At 38.9% G+C, this 21,663-nt stretch overlaps 1 protein-coding gene and 1 pseudogene across 3 annotated transcripts in view; one reads left to right on the top strand and one right to left on the bottom strand.

The window, feature by feature from the left end:
• The window catches only part of PRIM2 (DNA primase subunit 2), a 318,527-nt gene that overhangs the window by 22,253 nt on the left and 274,611 nt on the right, over positions 1-21,663 (top strand). The window lies entirely within an intron of this gene.
• Positions 1,844-3,021, bottom strand: LOC114204582 (PIN2/TERF1-interacting telomerase inhibitor 1 pseudogene; annotated as a pseudogene).

The following is a 21,663-nucleotide window of genomic DNA, read 5'->3' as shown; positions in this document are numbered from 1 at the left end:
AGCACTTAGATGTTAGTAGGATTGAGTGAGTCACCATTTTGGTGTTAGAATGAGTGACTTGAGGCCAAATAAAGTAGAAGTTGGAGTGAAAGACATTGTTCTGAGAAGTGGAAAATATACTCATGGTGTACAGAAACAGTGTGGGTTATTGAGTTGGTGGAAAGAGATGGCATGAAGGGAAGTAAACAAACATTTGATAGACATTTAGTGTTGATTATGTGTGAGGGAAGCACTTTGTGCAGTTTCTCTCTCCTAAGAGCCCCATGAGATTTCTTTTTTTTTTTATTTTAAAGATTTTATTCATTTGAGAGAGAAAGAGAGAGAGCATGAGAGGGGGGAGTGTCAGAGGGTGAAGCAGACTCCTGCTGAGGAGGGAGCCCGATGTGGGACTCAATCCCGGGACTCCAGGATCATGACCTGAGCCAAAGGCAGTCGCCCAACCAACTGAGCCACCCAGACTTCTGCCCCATGAGATTTCTAAACATCTACGTTGGCATAGAACAGTGTTGAGTCTAGATCATCTGACCCAAACCCCATGCATTTTCCCTTTTTTTTGTTTGTTTGTTTTTAACTTAGATCCTTAGTGAAGTCCATTATTGCTAATATCATTTACAGTTAATGTATCCTTTTATATTAAAAATAGTTTATTTTTTCCTGTTGAAATGAATAGAGAAGGGCACCTGGGTGGCTCAATCAGTTAAGTGTCTGACTCTTAATCTCACCTCAGGTCTTGATCTCAGGGTTGTGAGTTCAAGCCCCGCCTTAGGTTCCATGCTGGGTGCTGGGGATGGAGCCTACTTATATATAAAGAAAGAAAGAGAGAGAGAGAAAGAAAAAGAAAGAGAGAAGTGTCCTTGAAGATGTTTTTTATTCTTCTTTTTTTTTTTTAAAGAATTTATTTGAGAGAGAGAAAACACAAGCAGGGGAAGGGGCAAAGGGAGGAGAAGCAGACTCCTTGCTGAGTAGGGAGTCCCACGTGGGGCTTGATCCCTGTACCCCAGGATCATGATCTGAGCTGAAGGCAGATGCTTAACTGACTGAGCCACCCAGGCGCCCCTAAAGATCTATTTTTTATTTTAAAATGTCTGTATATTGTCAAGTATAATTTTTTAAGCAAAAACCATGTTTTTTTTAAACTTTATAATTTAATTATGTACAGAAAAGTGCATAGATCATAACTGTATAGCTCTATGAAGTATCACAAAGTGATCATTACCAAAGTTAAGAAATGGAACATTGCTATCACCTGTGTACCTTATGCCTCCTCCCATTCACTACCTCCTGTCTCCCACCTAAAGTTAGCTATACTACCCCTGACTTCTAATATCATAAATTCTGCCTGATTCTGAACTTTATATAAATAGTATCATACAGTATGTCTTCTTCCCCCAGCTCTATTGAGACATAATTGACCTATAGCATTGTGTAGGCTTAAGGTGTCCAAGATGATCATTTGATACATGTATATGTTGTGAAGTGTTTACCACAATAAGACTAGTTAACACATCCTTCACCTCACATAATTGCCATTTTGTCGTGGTTATGGTGAGAACATTTAAAATTTACTCTCATAGCAACTTTCAGTTATAGAATACAGTATTGTTAACTATAGTCACCACGATATTTTGCCAGTGGAAGTGTGGACTCTTTGACCAACATCTCATTTTTCCCCACCCCCTTGCCCCTGGCAGTTACCATTCTGTTCTCTGCTTCTGTGTATTCGGCTTTTTTAGATTCCACATTGCACATGAGATCACAGGTATAATATTTTATAATACCTTTTTTTTTTGAAGGGTTCACAGTCTAAAAAGAAATTTGTTTATGAGAGCCATGATTTGGGACATTAGAAAGTTCTCCAGGGATTTGTTGGGAAAAATGTGGTGAGAGGGCGAGACTCAGCAACCCATGGGCATGTCAAAAGATGTGTACAAACTCTCTTGGGTGAACTCTGCTCTGACTTCAGGCCAAAGGTGTTTGCTTGCAGGGCCCTGACAGCTGAATGGCTGGAAGGCCCTGGCTCGAGAGAATCGGAACCTTTCTTCTTCTTCTTTGTCTTCTTTACTGGTATGTCGTGTAACGTAGCATCCACTGCTACCTCAACTTGCTTTTGTAGTTTTTTCTTTTCTCTCCTTTTTTTGGGCTTTGGGGTAATGTCCTGGTCATCAGGGGGCCACACATAATCCTCTCCATCCTCAGCAGAAACACCAGAATTCTCATCCCAACAAGGGTCTCCGAGCTGCCGTTCAACTTGGTCTCTCTTCTTCTTGGCTTGGGGTTCAGTGTAAGTCTCCACATTTTTATCTTTTGCCCCTTTCTCTTCTTTCCCCTTTTTCTTTCTATTTGGTTCTCTGCAAGGTCAGGCCCTGCCGCTGTGACCTCTGGCTTATTCTTTAGCTCCGCCATCCGCTTGGCAAAGTACTCCTGGATGGTGAAGGCACTGGTCGTTGTAGTGGAGGAAACATTCCCATCTGGAGTGGCAGGGCTGGAATCATCATCCTCAGGAGTCTTCTTACTCTGTCTTTTCCCAAAAATGCAGTCAAGATCTGTTTCGCTCCGAGATGATAGATCCTTCCCTTTTGTGAATTTCATATAGTGAACATGGTTTTTGGAGATTTTAGACTTTTCTTTAAGGCTGAAAGTCTTCTTTTCTTTGTTGTCTGAGGAGTCTGTTGTTTCCTGCCCATGGCAAGTGTTCAGCTCAGCCAGAAGCTGGTTAAAATCATCCTGATGAGCAATCCAGTTATCTTCATTATTGATTGTAGCTCCAAGTCCCAGGTGGTTATTTTTAACTTGAACTTTAATATGATCTGTGGCTCCTTGCTCCTGAGCCCCTAAACCCTTTCCTTTAGACCACCCCATCTTCTCTAGCATTCTCTGGCCAAACTTGGAATGGTCATTGCTCCACGCAGTGTTTCTTGGATCCACAGCCCATTTCTGCTTCCGCCTTCGCTCAGCCAGCATCGACATGTCGAGAGCCTGGGGCGCCGCGAGTCTCCGGACCTGAGCGGTGGCGGCTACCGAGCAGCCAGCTCGGCGAAGCATAATATTTTATAATACCTTTATTGAGATAGCATTCACATATCTTGAAATTCACCCTTTTAAAATGTATAACTTAGAGGAAGGGAAAAAAAATAAAAGGTACAATTTATTGGTTTTTAGTATAATCACAGAGTTGTACAACCATCACCACTATCTGTTTTAGAACAATTTTATTACCCTAGAAAAGAATTTGAGAATTATGCTACCCATTAGTAGTCACTTTTCATTTCTTCCTCTCATCCCTTGGAAGCCACTAACCTACTTTCTGTCTCTCTGAATTTGCCTATTCTGGTCTTTTCATATAAATGGAATCATGTCTTGTGGTCTTGTTACTGGTTTCTTTCACTTAGTGTAATTCTTTTTAAAAATTAAGTATAATTAACATACAGTGTTGTATTAGTTTCAGGTATACAATATATAACAATTCAACAATTCTATACAATTCTCAGTGCTCATCACAATAAATATATTTTTTTAATAAAAAAATTTTTTTTAAAGATTTTATTTATTTATTTGACAGAGAGAGACACAGCGAGAGAAGGAACACAAGCAGGGGGAGTGGGAGAGGGAGAAGCAGGCTTCCCACAGAGCAGGGAGGCTGATGTGGGGCTCGGTCTCAGGTCCCTGGAATCATGACCTGAGCTGAAGGCAGAGGCTTAACGACTGAGCCACCCAGGCGCCCTGTCAATAAATATATTCTTAATTCCCTTTATGTATTTCACTCATCCTCCTACCTACCTCCCCTCTGGCAACCACCAGTTTGTTCTCTGTATGTGAATTAGTTCTTTGGTTTGTCTCTTTGTTGTTGTTTTGTTTCTTAAATTCCACATATGAATGAAATTGTATGTTATTTGTCTTTCTCTGATTGACTTATTGCACTTAGCATTATATCTTCTAGGTCCATCCATGTTGTTGCAAAGGGCAAGATTGCATTTTTTATGGCTGAGTAATACTCCGTTTTATATATATTTATATAAAAAATATATATATATTTATAAATTTGTCAGAGAGAGAGAGAGTGAGAATGTGTGCAGGTACCCACAAGCACCCACAAGCAGGGGGAGTGTCAGGCAGAGGGAGAAGCAGTCTCCCCACTGAGCAAGGAGCCCTTTTGGGGACTTGATCCCAGGACGCAGGGATCATGACCTGAGCCGAAGGCAGATGCCTAACCGACTGAGCCACCCAGGTGTCCCTTACTCTTTATTTTTCAAAAATTTTAATTTAATTTGATTTTTAAGTAAGCTCCACGGTGGAGCTTGATCTCATGACCCTGAGATCAAGACCTGAGATGAGATCAAGAGTCAAATGCTTAACTGACTGAGCCACCCAGGTGACCCCCTTAGTATTTTATTCTTTAATGTCACTGTAAGTGAAGTTGTTTCTTTATTTCATTTTTGGAATGTTTATTGCTAGTGTATAGAAGTTCAATTGATTTTTGTATATTGATCTTGTATCCTGCAACCTAATGGAACTCTTAGTACTAAGAAGTCTTAGTGGATTCCTTAGGAGATTATGTCTCACAAATAGAGATGAATCTTACTCATTACTTTCCAGTCTGGATGCTTTTTATTTCTTTATTTTTGACTAATTTCCCTAGCTAGAATCTCTAGTATAATGTTGAATAGAAGTGGCAGTAGTGGACGTCCTTGTCTTGTTCCTGATGTTAGTGGGAAAAAAGCATTCAGTCTTTCTCTTTGACCTATGATATTAGATATGTATGTTTTATAGATGACTTTTATTCAGATTGAGAAAATTTCCTTCTAATTTTATTTGAGCATTCTCATCATGAAAGGGTGTTGGATTTTTGTCATGTGCTTTTTTTGCACCTGTTGAGATGATGGTATGATTCTGTCCTTTATTTTGTGAATATGGTGTGTTACATTAATTGATTTTTGGTCCCAACCTTGCTGGGATATTCCTGGGATAAATTCCTCTTGGTTATACTGTATGATTGATTGATTGATTGATTGATTGATTGGAGAGAGAGTGTGCACGCACCAGTGGCGGGGTAGATGGGCAGAGGGAGTGGGAGAATCTCAAGCAGACTCAATGCTGAGCCACCTAGGTGCCCCTGTATGATCCTTTTTATATGTTGCTGGATGATTTGCTAGTATTTTTTGGAGGATTTTTGTTTTATTGATAAGGGATGTTTGTAGTTTTTTTGTGATCTCATTGTCTAGGTTTGGTATCAGGGTAATCTTGGTCTCAGAAGGGGTTGGGAAGTGTGAAGTGTGTCCTGTTCTTTTGGGTTTTTTTTTGGATGAGATTGTGAAGGATTAGTGTTAATTTTTCTTTAAATACATGGTAGAATTTAACCAGGGAATCTGGGCATAGGCATCTCTTTGTGGGGTGTTTTAAAATTACTGATTCACTTTTATTATAGATCTATCCAAATTTTCTATTTCTTCTTGAGTCAGTTTCGGTAATTTGTGTTTTCTAGGAATTTGTCCATTCATCTCAGTTATCTAATTGATATGTACACTTGTTCATAGTATCCCTTGTAATCCTTTTTTAAAAATTGAAATATAGGGGCACCTGGGTGGCTCAGTCAGTTAAGCATCCGATTCTTGTTCTTAGCTCAGGTCTTGATCTCAGGGTTGTGAGTTCAAGCCCTGCACTGGGCTCCATGCTGGGTGTGGAGCCTACTTAAAAAAAATTGAAATATAATTAATATCCAATATTACATTAGTTTCAGAAATCCTTTTTCTTTTTCTTTTTTTTTAATTAATTAATTTATTTGAAAGAGAGAGAGAGAGCGAGAAAGAGCACATGCAGGGAGAAGAGGGAGAAGCAGGCTCCCCGCTGAGCAGAGAGCCCAATGTGGGACTCAATCCCAGGACTCTGGGATCATGACCTGAGCCACCCAGGCGCCCCTCAGAAATCCTTTTTATTTCTATAAGGTTGGTAATGTCCTTTCATTCTTTTATTACTGATTTTACTAAGTCTTTTTTTTTTTTTTCTGTCATTGAGTTAGAGGTTTGTCAATTTTTTTGATCTTTTCAAATAACTATTTGGTTTTGTTAATTTTTCTCTACTGTTTTTTCTATTCATGTGTCTTTAATTTTTGCTACTTATTATTATCACTTATCAGTCTATTATTTCCTTCCTTCTGTTTGCTTAGGGTTTAGTTTGCTCTTCTAGTTTCTTAAGGTCAAAGTTTAGGTTACTGATTCAAGGTGTTTTTTTCATTTTTAATGTAACCATTTACATTAACCCTCCTCTGAACACTGCTTTAGATGCGTTCTGTGAGTTTTGGCTGTGTTGTTTTGTTTTCATTCATATCAAAGTATTTTCTTTGTTTCTTCTTTGACTTATTGGTTATTTTGGGTGTTGTTCAACTTGAGTGTATTTTTTTTCAAAGATTTTATTTATTTGAGAGAGAGTGAAAGAGAGAGAGCATGTGCAAACACAAGCAGGTGGAGGGGCAGAGGGAGAGGGAGAAGCAGACTCCCCACTGAGCAGGGAGCCTGAAGTGGGGCTTGATCCCAGGACCCTGAGACCACGACCTGAGCTGAAGTCAGATGCTTAACCAACCGAGCCACCAGGTGCCCTCACCTTATATGTATTTTTGAATTTTCCAAACTTGCTGCTGTTACTGATTTTTTTTTTTTAAAGATTTTATTTATTTATTTGACAGAGAGAGGCACAGCGAGAGAGGGAACACAAGCAGGGGGAGTGGGAGAGGGAGAAGCAGGCTTCCCGCTGAGCAGGGAGCCTGATGTGGGACTCGATCCCAGGACCCTGGGATCATGACTTGAGCTGAAGGCAGACGCTTAATGACTGAGCCACCCAGGCGCCCTGTTACTGATTTTTAATTTAATTCCATTTTAGTCTGAGAACATATTTTGTATGACTGCAGTCCTTTTAAAATTATTGAGTCTTATTTTATGGCCTAGCGTATGGTTTGTCCTGAAGAATGTTCCATGTGCGCTTATTAAGAATGCGTCTATTGGGCCCCTGAGTGGCTCAGTCATTAAATGTCTGCCTTTGGCTCAGGTCATGATCCCAGGGTCCTGGGATTGAGCACCGCATCGGGCTCCCTGCTCAGTGGGAAGCCTGCTTCCCTCTCCCACTCCCCTGCTTGTGTTCCCTCTCTTGCTGTATCTCTCTCTGTCAATTAAATAAATACAATCTTAAAAAAAAAATGCATGTCTATTGCATTTGGTTAGTGTTTTGTAGGTATAGTTTGTTAGGTCTTATTGGTCGATAGTGTTTTCCAGTCTTCTGCTTGCTGATCTTTTTATTTGTTCTATTCATTATTAAAAGAGGGATATTGAAGTCTTCAGATACCATTGTTGAATTGTCTGTTTCTGTCTTCACTTCTGCCATTTTTTGTTTTATGTATTTTGGGGCTCTGGTTTTAGGTGCATAAATATCTATAATTGTTACATCTTTTTGATGGATTGGCCGTTTTATCATGAAATGTTCCTCTTTATCTCTAGTAACATTTTTTTGTTTTAAAGTTTGTGTTGTCTGATATTATGATAGGCATTTCAGATCTTTTTTGTTTGAAAAAAGATATATCATGCAAAAAACAATCTTTTTACTTTCAACTGTTTGTGTCTTTGACTCTAAAGTGTCTCTAATAGCATATAGTTGGATCATTTTTTAAAAAGATTTTATTTATTTGAGAGAGCAAGTGTGCACAGGCAGAGAGAGAGGCAGAGGGAGAGGGACAAGCTGACTCCCTGCTGAGTGGGGAGCCCGATGCGGGACTTGATCCTGGGACCCTGAGATCATGACCTGAGCTGAAGTGAGATGCTTAACCGACCGAGCCACCCAGGCGCCCCTTGAATGTTTTTCTTAAGTGTCTAATGATCCTTGGCCCTTTGTTTATGTTTAAGAATGAGATACTAAAAAGTGGACTGGAAGATTGGGGTTTATATTGTGTACATGGAAGTATATGAGATGCTTATTTACTATTGGGCATTATTCAGTTACTTTTTAAAAAATAATTGGTTGATGACCCTTGCCAAAGTTAATATTTCAGAGGAAGCCTCCAATCTCTTTCCAAAGTGATTTATGTCTTAATGCTGACATTCTTGTATCAGAGAACAAGGAGCCCACTGTTCACTATGTTGACTTTTTTCTTTCTTTCTCTCTTTTTTTTCATTCATTTTTTGTATATGGTGCATCTAATTCATGATTGTTTTCTGTGAGATAATATTAGCGCTCTCTTCAGTATCTCTTTCTCTAAGGATTTAAGTTGTGGCTTTCTCTTTTCAATCAATTAGCACAATTTTATTCACTTTCCAAAACCATGTTGAACTCCCACTTCCACTATTTTGTTTGTCCTTGGTGGTTTATATTCTTTTTATATCATTATTGTCACTTTTCATTTTGTTGTGGAACTAATGGAAATAAATATTTATGTTCAGTTTGCCAGGTTTAGTGAGAGGCCTCAATGGCCTCAGTAATTATAGTTTTAAATTAGGGGAACAATAATAAAGTTTTTGAATGTGGTTTATTAATAGTGGTTAACAGTCCAGACTCTGGTGTTGTATTTATGGAGTTTGAGTTACCCATCTGATGCATATCAGTGTCGGAACCCCCCCCTTCTGATCCTACATGTCTTGCTTGGTATGTGAAGAAAATATGGTCCTGACCACTCTTTACCCAGGCCGTTCTCACAGCTCTGTTTTTAACAAGCAACTTGAGGGATGAAATAATATTTTCCTGATATATAGAGGAGGCTTGCTTACCACTTGCTCTAAAAGTGATTGTTTCTCGGTGTTCCTTGCTGTAGTGCAAACCCATTCTACTTGACCATTCATCTGGACTGTGTCATTTTCCTCCCAAGGAACTTGACGGTAAGCAGAATGACACAACGTCTTGGCTCTCTTGCTGCTTCTTATGAGTAATACATTTCTTTGTCTCTAATGCGGAGTCTTTGTCTTCTGTCAGCATCCATTAAAACAGTAATAGGCTAACTTTTGACTTATAGGTAGCATAAAATTCAATCCCAGACATGACAATCAGGTATGTGATTTTGAGTAAATTTTCTGATCTGTACTTGTTTCCTCATTTTTAAGATGAGGATAATCCTGGAGTGCCTGAGTGGCTCAGTCGGTTGATTGTCCGACTCTTGGTTTTGGCTCAGGTCGTGATATCAGGGTTATGAGATCGAGCGCTGCATCTGGCCCTGTGCTCAGCATGGAGTCTGCTTGAGATTTTTTCCCCCCTCCCTCTCCATTCCCCTCTGTTCCTCCTCCTACTTGTGTTCTCTCTCTCTTTAAAAAAAAAAATAAATAAAATGAAGATAATCCTAATCCTCACCAGAGATTCTTGAGTTTTAAATTAGTTAGAGTAGGGGCACCTGGGTGGCTCAGTAGGTTAAGTGGCTGCCTTCGGGTTATGATCTAAGGGTGCTGGAATCGAGCCCTGTGTCAGGCTCCCTGCTCAGTGGGGAGTCTGCTTCTCCCTCTGCTCCTGTTCCCACCGCTTGTGCTCTCTTTCTCTCAAATAAATAAATAAAATCTTCAAAAAAACTTAGAGCACATAGAGTTGTTAGTATTGTGCCTTGCATATATATTAGTAATATGGCAGATACAGAGGCAGCAAATCTCTGTATTTGGAGAAGCTTGGGGTTAATTAGATTTGATATGTTTTTGCTGCAATTAAAAAAAAATCTATTTTGGATACCTGAAACCATAAAAATCCTAGAAGAGAACATAGGCAGTGGGTTTTTTGACATTGGCCCTAGCAACTTTTTTCTAGATATGCCTCCTGAGGCAAGGCAAACAAAAACAAAAATAAACTCCTGGGAACACATCAAAATAAAAAGCTCTGTACAGTGAAGGAAACAGCCAGCAAAACTAAAAGGCAACCTGTGGAATGGGAGAAGATATTTGCAAATGACGTATTTGATAAAGGGCTAGTGTCCAAAGTATATAAAGAACTTATAAAACTGAACAGCCCCCCAAATAATCTAATTAAAAATGGGCAGAAGATATGAACAGACATTTCTCCAAAGAAAACCTACAGATGGCCAACAGACACATGAAAAGATGTTCCTCATCACTTACCATCGGGGAAATGCAAATCAAAACTACAATGAGATACCACCTCACACCGTCAGAATGGCTAAAATCAACAACATGAGAAACAGCAAGTGTTGGTGAGGATGAGAACAAAGGGAAACCCTCTTGGCACTGTTGGTGGGAAAGCAAACTTACTTGTACAGCTACTCTGGAAAACAGTGTGCAGTTTCCTCAAAAAGTTAAAAATAGAACAAGCCTACGATCCAGCAATCATACTATGGGGTATTAACCCAAAGAATACAGAAACACTAATTCAAAGGGATATATGCACTCCTATGTTTGTTGCAGCATTACTTAAAATAGCCGAATTATGGAAGCAACCCAAGTGTCTGTTCATTGATAGGTGAATGGGTAAAGAAGATGTGGTATATATATGCAGTGGAATATTATTCAGCCATCAAAAAGAATGAAATCTTGCCATTTGTAATGGGATGGATGGAACTAGAGAGTACTATGCTAAGGGAAGTCAGAGAAAGACAAATACCATATGATTTCACTCATGTGGAATTTAAGAAACAAAACATATGAGCAAAGGGAATGAAAGAAGAGAGGCAAACCAAGAAATAGACTCTTAACTGTAGGGAACAAACTGATGGTTACCAGAAGGGAGGGGGGTGGGGGGGTAGGTTGAATAGGTGATGGGGATTAGGAGTGCATTTGTGGTTATGAGCACCAGGTGATATATGGAAGTGTTGAATCACTATATTGTATCCCTGAAATTAATATAACACTATATGTTAACTAACTGGGATTAAAAAAGAACTTCAAATCTATTTTGGGTCTTGTTATTATAGGAGAGTGGAATTTATGGCACATATAGGCATACTTTTAACAAGTGTCTTGGCAGTCATGATTGGCTTTTAATATTATTCTGGTTGCTTCCAGTCTGTTTGCTATAATTACTGTATTTATATTGTTTCTCTCTGCAGGTCATTTGAGGTGCATTATAATAAACATGCATTAAAGTAAGATGTAGAAATATGGATAAGATTGGAAAATTGAATGTAGGGAAAATTAATGTCTACATTTGTATGTCACCGGGGATCCTATGCAGTTTCTAAAAGGAAGAGTAACTTTTGGCTTTTTGTGTGACTTTTGTTTTTTTAGTTCAGTGATTATTAGTTGTTGGGGGCGGATGTAGGTAGTCCTCCTGGGGGATTTATCAGAACCTTGGTTGGAGGTGTATAGTGTAAAAACATGTTTTTGTTTTTGAAATAAACAATGTGGAATGTAAACCTTGATCAAGTGTTTGTGGCTGGTGCTGATTCATGGAGGAAAGAAAAGAGTGAGAAAGCATTGCAGGGGCTTGGCAGAAAAACCATTCCTGTGATAGATTGTATCACTTTACTGGCAGAGACCTTTTTCCTTCTTTTTCTGGTATACTCTCATGGCAACTGATACTAGTAATCAAGGCACTTGAATTCAGGTGCTTTTGATTAGCTTGCCCGTAGCTCCCTGTGGCTCTTCCCATTTCCCAGCTTTTACCATTTCATTAATGGGAACGTGCACATTTTTCTTCACTTTGATTGGAATATTTGGTTTGTGTTTGAAACTGTTGTGCTAGAACAGGTGTCAGTGATGCTTTTAGACTCAGGGCAAAGCAAGAATTAGGGAAAAGTTACTAGCATTTATTGTATAAGCTCGTCTCTGATGTGTAATAGACCCTGCTGCCCAACTTAAGGCAGAGGGAAATAGTGGGGAGTAGAGAGCCACAAGGCCGTCTTGGCTTCCATGTTACAGAAGCTGGGTTGCTGGCACACACATCTTAGAGTCTACCTGGACTCTACGTTTGTATGCATTTGTTTATCTTTTCAGATTAATTAAAGCTGCAATGACTTTTAAAAAAAAATATTTTTAAGAAATCTCCACACCCAGTGTGGGGCTTGAACTTACAACCCTGAAATCAAGAGTCACATGCTCTACCAACTGAGCCAACAGGTTCCCCTAAAGCTGCATTGACTTTTATATCAATCTCTTTCTGTAAAATAAATATATTTTTATATTAGAAGGAGATGCAGCATTACAATTAAATTGCATTGTGTTTGCTTTGATGGGGAAATATGTACAGAAAAGGGAATAATTTCTTTGCGAGGTTTTTTCTTCTTAAATGTTTTGTTGTTTGCCATAGTTGATGTAAATTTATTGGATAAAAATTTGAAGGAGGTGAATGAGGCCAGTTATCAGACTGGGACTCTTGCATTGTATTTCTTGTTCTGACTGTGTTTTGATAATTTAGCTTTTGTAGTCTGTATTTGGGTTTTTAGTGGATAGTGGATTCTGAATTTTTAAGATATATAACATAAAACCTTAATGTGAAGTATTCAGAAAGGAAAAACTGATATTTTACATTCTTGGATTTATGTGTAAATAATTTGTATTTTAAATCTGAAATTTCTAGGAGGATTAGAAATGATTAAGTATTGCTGTCTTTGGGGGGGGCATTTTGGATCTAATTGATGAGTTGATTGACTTAATCTTGTGTCATATTAAAGGTGAATGAGTAAGGTCAAACATACTATTAATGATTTTTCAGTTGACCAGTTAGGGAAAGGTCAGGTTTTGACACCTGTCAGCCTCGCAGACAAAGGTTCTCTGTGCTCTTGCAGTTCAGAGTCTGATAGCTGTTTGTAATTTACCTTGATGTTTTAAAAAAATTTCTTAGGAAAGTCAAAAAATATTTTTTACCTAATTTGAAATACCAGTGGATTTAATGGCAGGACAGTGAAAGTGAGCATCTTAAAAGATATCGAGTGTATTCCATATGTTACAAATGAGAAGTCCACTGCATGTTAAATAGAACTAGTGTTGTTCCATTGTCAAATACGTTCAGGAAGGGAGGTCTTTTTTTTTTTTTTTAAAGATTTTATTTATTTATTTGACAGAGAGAGACACAGCGAGAGAGGGAACACAAGCAGGGGGTGTGGGAGAGGGAGAAGCAGGCTTCCCGCCGAGTAGAGAGCCCGACGCGCGGGGCTCAATCTTAGGACCCCGGGATCATGACCTGAACCGAAGGCAGACGCTTAATGACTGAGCCACCCAGGCGCCCCTGGAAGGGAGGGTTTTTGAGTGAAGGCATTGTGGTTGGTGACCTTATTACCTGGCTCACTGAAAACAAGTACTTGTAAAACTTTGGATTGCTTATTTTTACCTATTTTAAAATAATTTTCCTTATCCTGAATCTGATATTTAAAATTTGTTTCTTATCCCTTGAAGTTTGGAGTCTTAATTTCTTCTATATTAGAAATTATTTCATGTCATTTTTGGCTCAGTCCTTCTTTTCAGTAATCATGAATTAATGTTTAATTTGTCATTTGTTTTTAGAAATGTCAGTTATGTGAATTTATTAGGAGCTTCTGGATACTTTAGTAAACATTGGAACACTGATTTTACATTGATTTAATAGTTTTAGTTGAAGTTTAAAGTAGTTTTTGGTGTTCACTTGTGCATTATTATTTCTTAGATATTTGCAAGTTGGCCTTGAGGTAGTCATGGTTTTCTGATCATTTTGGCCTTTATTATATTGTTTTCATAGCTAGTTGATCTAGTTAGGGTTGTTGTAGCTCTTTTGGACTGTGCATTCATTCTTGCGGTCAACTCTTTCTATTACATAAAATAGGAAAATGCCATTCATTTGATATATATGACTCTCTTTGTAGCTACCCTCTGGGATATGCTTACAAATTATTATAAGCCTAGTAATAAGTTGCAAAGCAATTTTAATGTGCTTGCAAAATCGAGAAATGTGTACTTTAATTTTCCCTTTGACGTGGAATAAATTTCAGCCAATGGGGAGTCTGATGTTACAGTTGAGACAAGACATGCAGATGTCAAAATGGCCATCTAGTGAAACACATTAGAGAACAAATGTGTTTGATGAGCATGGAAGCTTTTCATAGGATGTCTGACAAGCCATTGACTATGATAGAAGTGGAAAGGGGGCCTGGAGAAGAGTGAAGTGGGACGGTAAGCACATACTATTAACTCTTGGCAACACTGAGCTGAGAGCCCACTCCTCGGCTCCATCTCTGCAGCCGGCTTTCCTGCTCCCATACGTGGGGGCTCTGCCGCACTCAGGCACCCTTGGTCTTTCTGTGACCCCAAGGGTCCTCAGACCACCCTGTCCCAGCGAGGGTTCCACCCCCAACTTAGCCGCTGAGGAGCGACCTCCCTCAGCGGAGCCGACTTCTAAAAGTTCCGATTTTGTGCTCCGCCGCTCTATCACTTGCCGGTAGCGGCTGACGGAGGCCCCCTCCTCCGCGGTCTATCTTCCCGTATATCGCCTCAGATTCACTTCTCTGCACGTCCTACCTTCCAGAAAGTGGTTGCTTTTCTGTTCAGAGAGTTGCTGCTATTCTTTTCTTCGATCTCCTGTTGAGTTCATAGGTGTTCAGAATGGTTTGATCCCTATCTAGCTGAGTTCCTGGGACCAGAGGAAATTTAGGTCTCCTACTCCTCCACCATCTTGCTCTTCCCCCCACACATACTATTAACTCTTGTTGGAAATTCCAGACTTAAAAGGAACTGAGGGAGAAAGGATTAATAATCAGATGAAGGTTCAAGTTTGTTTTCAGAGTGGGGAAGTAAACCATTTTATTTATTTATTTTTTATGATTTATTTATTTGAGAGAGTGAGCACAGGGGAGGGGGCAGAGGGAGAGAATCTTCAAGCTGACTCCCCACTGAGCATGGGGCCCGATCCTACGACCCATGAGATCATGACCTAAGCTGAAACCAAGTCAAGTGCTCAACTGATTGAGCGACCCAGGCACCCTGTAGATCATTTTATATTCCAAGAGTTTGAAGTGGGCAATTTTGAGTTGAGTTGTCGGATTCAAGCATGGTGCTGAGTGTTAAGTAAATTAGTTAATTTCCAGAGAAAGTAGTAGTCAGTTCAAAAGATTTACCTCTATTTCTGTTTCATAAACAGGTAATCTTTAAGATGAGTACAGTAACATGGAATACTTATCTTTTTTAGGGTTAAATATTAGGAAATAGGTATATATATGTGTATATTACATGAGCTTTTTCTGTTGAACTGAATTTGAGGGATTATGCTGGTTAGCAGATTTCCATTTGTTCTGTATTCTTTATAGGAAAATTTATGATTTGCACAGAGCTCTTTATGTGTTTCTGTTGCAATTGCGTACCTTTAACTTCTTTTCAAATGATGTAAGGGAAGGTATTAATAGGGCTTCCTTTCTCTAAGCACACTCTACAAATATAATCCTCTTAACCTCACGTTGTTTTTTGACATCAGATAATTATGGAAGCTAACTTTGTATTGTTTCATATATATTTTTGGGCAGCTATAGGATTAGATTTGGAGAGTGAGGAAGAGGTTTATTGAATTCTTTACTTGATTGAGGACTCACCGTTTATGCATATAATTGTAAAAATGCACCATAGCAGATGGTCTTTAGTGGCAATATTTTTGAAGTTCACAAAATTTGGATTTTCCTTATCAAGCTACAAAATTAGATTTTGCTCATTATAAGATAGTTTAAACCTAGAGATGCTGTGACTAAATGTGAAACTTCAAGCTGAGTTACCCTTGAAGGCTAAAATTAACATATGCAAAATTTTCAAATAACTTACGAAAGTCATTTTTCTTTTTTAAAGTTTTTGTATGGCTTTTGAATACAGAATTCCTTGTATTCTTATTGGTGATGACTTCATGCCTCTGACTTTGCCCTTGAAAAAGTATGCTGTAGCTTAGCTGAAGTTTCTGACCTAATAATGTTATATATAGGTTGCTATTTAGATCCTAAAAGAATGAAATTAATTTACTAAATATCATTTTTAGTGTTCTGATAGTCTCTCTGGTTAAACATTTACATTGTATAGTGCTCTGTTTTATGAAGGTCTTCAAAAAAAGACTGAATTTTTAAATGTATACTTTATTTTTTCAATCTATAATCTTCCTAACTTTTTCTTGTCCCCTGCTGCCCCCTCCTCCCTGAAAGTTTAATCCTTTTTAGTTGAAGTCCTGTCATGGACTAGTTCAGAGCCTAGATCAGGGTGCTGTATCCCTATGTCTTTGGGATGCGATTAAAAGCCAGGGTTGTGGAAGGCTGATGGAGTTGCAGAAGAAAATCATTTTGTGGTGTTCTAGTCATTGAGTGGCTAAGTCTGAGTTACAAAGGCAGGAGGAAGTAGTCGCGGTTAGCCCAGGCGCTATCAGTATATCCATTCTTCTACTCCCCACCCTTCTGAAGACGGAGATAAAGCAGTTGAAATTCTTACTCTGTACTCCTCTCTCTCTCTTTACTCCCTTGCCGCTGATTGCTAATCTTGACTTTCAGTTTCCTGGTGCCTCCTCCAGCTCTTGATACTTGCCAGCTGTCTGGCTTTTTTTCCCTGTTCATCTCTGCTCAGAATGCTCTCCCAATTCCAGTGTTGCATGAAGCTTTTGGGCAAGAGAATACTTCTGTTGTCTATATTGGAGTCGAGTAGCCAAATATATTCCGGCTTCTTTTAGTTGATCCAGAGAGTGTCACCTCTGTATGAATGTTAGAAAATCTGGAGGACTGTTTCGGAACTTGCATAGGGTCCTTGTTCCCCAAGGAAGGAATACTTGTTGGTAACCTGAATGAGCAGTGGACTTACTAAGGTTTGGGTCTCCACGGTGATCTAAGGAGACAGAGGAGAGAAGTTAGTCACTAAATAGCTGACATTTGTTATGTGTTCACTGAATGCCAGGCACTAAGCTAAGTGCTTTAAATGGATTATATAAATTAATCCGGACAGCAGCTCCATGAGGAAAGGTTAGAGAGGTGAAGTAACTTACCCAGAGTTAAATACTAGAACTGGAACTCAAAAATCTGACCTGGAGGTTTTTGAAATGTGTATAGCACAAAGCATGTTACTAAATATATGAGCATGTTTCCTCCCGGCTAGTCCTTAACTAGCACTGAAATGAAGTGGAATAGCTGCTGACATTTAAGGTGACAGCACCCATCAAAAGGGATAACACAAACACAGGTGTGAGATTAGAGGTTTACATTAATGTAGGAAATTAAAGCATTAATTGTAATTTTACTAAGATGTTTTATTTTAGCTGACAGTTCTTAGCAGAAATGGAAACAATATATTAAACATGCCATAAGTAGTTTTCCCAATATAATATGTGTGCTACCTCTAGGGGAAACATATTTACACAGCTCAGTTGTTGAAGGGCTCATTATCTTGACCATGGCTATTCTATACCCTATGTTGCTTTTCTTCTCTGGTACTTTTTTTTTTCCTGAACATTTCTTTGGTCACATTGTATGTTTTAGTTCATGTTCAACAATAGACTCATGTAATATTCAAAGGTCAGTGGAAGCCAAAATTCAGGAGTAGATTTTATGCTTGAGATAGGAATAATTTAACAGGGTGGTAAAAAGAAACTTACAGGCTTGATTTGGTTTTGTTCTTGGCTTAGAAGAAAGGAGGAGGACCTTCTTTAGAGAGAGGTCCACTGGTTGTTTCAGACTGGGCCTTTTAGGAAGATAGCTCCTTGGTTCATTCTAGGGGTTCTGGACTCCAGAGGCTACTCTGCTAATAGATACTTTGGACATCTTTGTGGTATATTTCTGATGGTTGTAACAATGATTGGTGGGTGCTTCAAGCGTTTAATAGGAGATGGGGATGCTGGAGTGTCTGCAATGCATTGGATAGTTCTGTACAACAATGCGTTTTTCTATGTCTTTCTTGATTTTTCTAATGTTCCTTTAAAAAATTTATGTGGGGTAAAAAAACACAACTTGTTTCTAATCATCTGAATCTAGACCCAAACACTGTTTTATAAATATACATTAAGTATTTCCCGCCCCCCCCCGTGGCTTTTGTGTACCCTGATAATTCCTGGAATGAAACTACTGTGTGAATTGATGGAAAGTTATACTTTGTTTTGTTCCATATGTTTCTGTAAGTTCACCTTTTTGGAAAAGCACTTCACTGATGTGGCATTTGAGGCACCAACACACACACTATACCAGTCTGCATTGGTGGATGTTGCATTCACAGTGTTGCTAGGAATGGGTACAGTATTTACTTGATTATGACTTTTTTTTTAAAGATTTTATTTATTTGACAGAGCGAGAGCAGGAACACAAGCAGGGGGTAGTGGGAGAGGGAGAAGCAGGCTTCCCGCCAAGCAGGGAACCCGATGTGGGGCTTGATCCCAGGACCCTGGGATCATGACTTGAGCTGAAGGCAGTCGCTTAAAGACTGAGCCACCCAGGCACCCCATGACATTTTTTTTCTTTTTAATATTTACTTATTTGAGAGAGTGTGTGCACGTGAGTGGCGGGGAGGGGTGGTGGGAGAGGGAGAGAGAATCTCAAGCAGACTGCGCACTAAGTGCAGAGCTGGATGCAGGGCTCAGTCTCACGACCCTGAGATCATGACCTGAGCTGAAACAAGAGTTGGACACTTAACCAACTGAGCCACCCAGGTGCCCCTTGATTATGACATTTAATGCACTATGTGTGATTGTTTATGTATGTTAGTATTATTTTGTTTTAGATTGCTTTTCTGTTTCTTTTATATTTTAGTTATGGAGTTACCGCTTTTTAAAAAACAGACTTCTTACTTCATTAACACTAAAGTAGCTGTCATCCCAGGCATATTGTTTCCATAACTAAGGTTATATCTGGATGTCTTCCTATTATTTGTAAAAAATAATCTTCTAAAACCCTCTATATTGTGTAGTTCCAGTATGCACAGCTCTGAGCATAGCACATGGAGATGGTCAAAAGTGGCATCAAAATAATACTTCTTTATAGTCCCTTTCATAAACAGAGTTCAAAACTCTTCATGTATTGTGGATGTAGAGCTTCCCTGTGTCCTAGTGGAACAGGGCAAGCAGACTTCTCAGATGAGGGGAATTAAGACTGGCTCTCTGCTCACAGATCATTTGGTGGGCCTGGGGTGGGACATTCAGTTCTTTCTATTCCCTTTGGAGATATCTTCATAGAACATATAGCGAAGGTGCTTTTTTCCTGAGATTGTGCTGTTCATATAGTGAGGTTTCTGGTCTTTGGATCACTTATGTATAAAAATAATTCCTAGAAATTGTATTATTTATGGCGACTTAAAATAGTCAGACTTGAGGAATGTTAATCATAAGAATTCTAATTTTTAAATTTATTTATATTTTAATGCATGGTGATGATGATGTGTGTAAACAGTAGAGGAATTCCAAGCACCAAACCATTGAGAGAACTTTGCCTTTGGACCTAGGGACCTATAAAATTTATATATTAACTTGTCAGTTTACAGGTTCTGAAGATAAACCTGAGGGATGGAATGGGTGGGTTAGGGTGATCTTTTTCTTTTGCTTTGTGGGGGCCCACCAGCTGCTGGAACTCTGTTCTGAGGACTGGTTGGTGATAGAGGGCCTTGGAACCTGCCTTTCTGTTTTTCTAGGAACAGCAGCCCACTTTTCCTTAATGTAGTGTAGTACTCTCTCTTCTTTCCAGCTCGAATACACATAGTTCTGTCATCCTATTTTTCCTAACCACAGCATAACTCCAGCATAACTCCTACTCCTCTGAGATCTTTTCTTTTTTTTTAAAGATTTTATTTATTTGAGAGAGAGAATGAGATAGAGCATGGGGGGGGAGGGTCAGAGGGAGAAGCAGACTCCCCGCCGAGCAGGGAGCCTGATGTGGGACTCGATCCCGGGACTCCAGGATCATGACCTGAGCCGAAGGCAGTTGCTTAACCAACTGAGCCGCCCAGGCACCCGATCTTTTTTTTTTTTTTTTTTAAAGATTTTATTTTATTTAATTGACAGAGAGAGAACATGAGAGAGGGAACACAAGCAGGGGGAGTGGGAGAGGGAGAAGCAGGCTTCCCGCGGACCAGGGAGCCTGGTGCGGGACTCAGTCCCAGGACCCCGGGATCATGACCTGAGCCGAAGGCAGACGCTTAACTGACTGAGCCACCCAGGCACCCTCCAAGTTGAGATTTAAGATTGTCAGGTAATATTGGACACCACTTCATGTATCTTTAAGTGGACCTGCCTACTAGCTGACCATGAAAATGAGTCTATTAAAACCTTAATGAGATTAATTAACACTAAGATCCTCAGAGTAAAAATAATTCCTCTTAATTGTGGTTGTTTCACATATCTACAGATTTGGTGAAATGGCACGGAACTGTACACATGCATAGTACCAAACGTCATTTGTCCTGGTTTAGGTTTTGTACTCTAGTTATGTAAGGTATAACCATTGAGGGACCCTGGGTGAAGGGTAAAAGGGAACTCTCTATACTGTTTTTGCAACTTGTGGGTCTATAATTATTTTAAAATAAAAAGTTAAAAAAAATTAAAGAAAAAAAGATTACCAAGTAGTAGAATGTTGAGACTTACGGCAGAGTTCTGTTGAGATGTTGCCAGTTTCTGTGTTAACAAGGAAAATTTGTTGAGTGAATGACCAAATGAAGGACTGAATGAGGGTCTGAATTATGGAAGTGACTGTGGCGATGGAAAGAGGTGGGCCAACATGGTAGTTGGGGAAGGAGCCTGAAGATTTGATGACTTAGTGGAATGTGAAATGAAGATGACTCCAAGCTATTTGGTAGATAAAGAACAGTGTATTAGTAATGGTAGGGAATATAGAAATAGGAGTATGTTTTTGGGATAGGATGGTATATTTGGTTGTGAATATACTGCTTATGAGTGCTGGGTAGGCCAGTGGAGATAGGCGGTGGACAGTTCAACATTATTAGGCTGCGTTCAAGAGGTCATGGTTGAAAGTATATAATCAAAATACATATGTAACAGTAATATTTGAATCTGTGGAAAAGACGATTGCTAAGGGAGAGTGTATGAGTGAGAAAATGTGGGAAAATTAATCTCATAATGGATTTTTTATGACCCTGGGTAAGTTACCTAACCTTTCAATGCCTCATTTTCTTCTACAATAAGATAGAGAACATCATAGTATATTCCTTATAGAATTGTGAAACTGAAGGAAATTATCTGTGTAAATTGCATAGTGCTTGACAAATTGTAAACACTGAAGGTTAGCCATTTTATTATTTAGTAAACATTTTGGTTATGCATATGAAAACAGCAGACTCTAACTCTAGAAGTTATATTGAATGTTTAAAATTAAACAAGTGATTTTTATTAGTGGTGATATTTTTTATTTCTCAGATTAGAACTTTTTGGTGTTTGAAGGTCTTATTAGTTATAATCTTGGAACTAATCCTTGTGGTTAATTACTTTAAGGCATTTTTATAGAAACGTGTCATTTTTTTTGGACTGTTAATACCTCTGTGACGCAAACTTTTTGGTACAACACTTTTACCTTCACTTTACTCTTGTTTCTTAATTATATAATTCCTTCACCTTTTGGGACTTGGAGATAAACTCTTGGTTGAATATATAATATTTTTGTTTAATTAGGTTGAGAGTAGGGTAGATGAGGGATGATGATATTAAAACTGAATCTAGTACTGGACAAGTTTCTTCCAATGAGGATGGGATACAAGGAACCCCATTATATTTGGCTTCTGTTTCTTTTCTCTGTGACAGGATTATTATGCTCTAGAAGTGTCATTTGGGGGAGCCAAAGCACTGTACTTTAAC

The sequence above is a fragment of the Eumetopias jubatus genome, unplaced genomic scaffold (assembly GCF_037043125.1).
Source record: "Eumetopias jubatus isolate StellerSeaLion01/CBP00866 unplaced genomic scaffold, mEumJub1_p1.0 scaffold_6, whole genome shotgun sequence".
In the NCBI taxonomy this organism is placed as follows: Eukaryota; Metazoa; Chordata; class Mammalia; order Carnivora; family Otariidae; genus Eumetopias; species Eumetopias jubatus.
This window is presented reverse-complemented; position numbering and strand designations above follow the sequence as displayed.